This window comes from Haliaeetus leucocephalus, unplaced genomic scaffold (assembly GCF_000737465.1).
Source record: "Haliaeetus leucocephalus isolate CR32 unplaced genomic scaffold, Haliaeetus_leucocephalus-4.0 Scaffold395, whole genome shotgun sequence".
NCBI classification, from domain to species: Eukaryota; Metazoa; Chordata; class Aves; order Accipitriformes; family Accipitridae; genus Haliaeetus; species Haliaeetus leucocephalus.
In genome coordinates, this window is record NW_010972831.1 from 5,991,327 (window position 1) to 5,993,688 (window position 2,362).

The following is a 2,362-nucleotide window of genomic DNA, read 5'->3' on the forward strand; positions in this document are numbered from 1 at the left end:
CTGCTGGTCCACGTTTCTGTTTTAATCTCCTATACTGTGTGCAAATTGGAGGCAGCAAGAAATGTTATATTTAGCTTGAAAACAGTCAGATTATCCTCTTTTCTGATACCTGCCAGTCCCGAGCAGTCACCTGGTGTGCACTTGAATCACTTCAGCACTTAGGGACTGCAGTCATGGGCAAAGATCCCATGGGGCAGAGCAAAAAGATGATCCGTAGTCCCTGAAGTCTAGGATTTAGTACAAGAGGAAACATTAAATGGACCAGGAGACAGAGCTGACCCGCCTGGTGCCATCATACCATAACCGAGCGCCTTTCCCAAAACCAGAGCAGCGAGGGAAGCACGGACTTTGTTTTGTGAGGTATTTTAAGGTATTTTTCAAGTAGCAACGATAACAAGAAACCCGTGAAATAAGAGCCCCTAATTCTTGTTAAATCATTTCCCGTGGATGAAGGGTTTTGTCAGCACCATTACATAGCGGTGCCTACAATGGTAGAATGGGTCTAGAAATTCCCAGTGGCCAGAAAAGCACCCCAGGGTCTGGAAGTTTTGCTTGTTGGTAGAATTCACTGTGTAGCTCCGCGTCTTGTAAAGTTGTATTGCGGTGAGCGGAGGAGATACCTGTTACTCACAGTTAAACCAAAGCATTGGTAAAGCTGTCTGGCGCGGTTGGGTATTTGCAAGTCAAACGTCCATTTCAGAAGTTGAGCAAATGAGGTTTTTTCCTGGGTTCGATGCACACTAGTCCTGAAGCAAAGAAAATTCATGCGTGGGAAGCAGAGCTTGCGCTTCGGAAAGGAAGAGGGCATGTAGGGAGGGTGATCTTTCAATATTACAATACAGAGCAATTCCTTTGAATAATGGGGGGAGCTTGTCCATCGGATACGGGCTGTGATGTTTTTGGGAATCATTTTTGCAAGCTGCAGCTGCAGCCTGCCAGCGCTCGTTTCATCTGGCGGCGTTCGCTTAAATGCCAGAAGTGCTTCTCCGCTCCCAGGTGAGTGGGGTACAACGTTTCCCATTCCTGGTGCCTTCAGCTCAAAAATCCATTTGAAGCTGCGGTCGAATTGAAAGCAGTGCTTTATTTGAGGTCGTTTTGGTTAAGCTGATGCAATCCCTCTTCATCCCACGGCTGAAGACGGCTGGGACCTGTCCCTGTGCCCTGTGCCAGTGCCCAGCAGTTCACCGTGCCGCCGTATGCGGGCCAAGCGCCCTTAATTCCCCATGTGTCTGAAAAAGCAACTTAACCCTCTTTGGAGAGGACCTGACCATGCCAGCTGCTAAATGCCCTGAGCTCAAAAGTGTAGCTCAGGCCACAGCAAGAAAAACCGCACCTGAAAGATTGGGGACAAAGAGGAGCCGAGTAAGGAGCCAAGGAAGATGCGACTGCGAGCCCACGTCCCGTGCGTGCCCGTAGTGTGGGCAAACGGGTACAGCTGATGGGACAGTCGATACAAATAATTGCTTGCCCAACAGGCTCAAGGGAATTTGAGTTCTTGGTTTCACCAAAACCTTAATTTCCCGCTGTTGGCCCCACGCCCGCGTGTGACGTGCAGGGCGTGTGCTCCGGAGGCTGCCGGTGGCATCCGTAAGAGACGGGAGGATGAGACGGGCGCTGCCTCCGCCCTGCGCAGCAGGAAGGTCTCGGGCATGATGACATCTCCAAAAAATGCCCGAGACCGGTCCTTCGGGCACGCCGCGGTGCCTGGAGATGAGCGTGGTCCGGCGCGGGGCGGCTCCTCGTTCCTACAAACCCCTGAAGCTGCCGTACATGCACGGCCACTGCTGGGTCACTCCAAAAGCCCGAAGGCTTTAACCCCATTTCCATCTCGTGTCGTCAAGACAAGCGATTACTCCATTAAAAGGGCAGCTCACCGAGTGCCCGTGGCCGTGCGTGTGCACGCAAGAGGAGGAATTTGGTTCCCACCGTCGTCAGCCGTTCCCAACGGGGTGAGGACACGGTGCCTGCGACGGCAGCGCTGGTGCCTCCCGCTTGCGTTCCCCGTGCCTCGAAGTATAGCAGGGAACGCCAGGCTCGGAGCCCGAAACAGCCAGGCAGGGACCGGGGCTCTGGCCCTTCTTATTGACTAATTCTTCTATGTGATTTGGAGAGGAAAATAAAAATATTTCTGTCTTGTTTCCCCGCCTTTCGTCTGAAACCGGCTGCTGGGGAGAGAGAGTGCGATCCTGAGCGGCGTGGGCAGCAGAAATCCCCGGTGGGGTTGTGAGGGGACCGGCTGATGTGGTGGCCGCTGGCTGCTTCTCACCCGTGGGAGCGTTTCTCATTAACCAGCCAAATCATGTGCATCGGCCGTGCCACCTCGCCAGCTCGGGCGTAAGCCCTACAGGGAAATTCCCCTCCC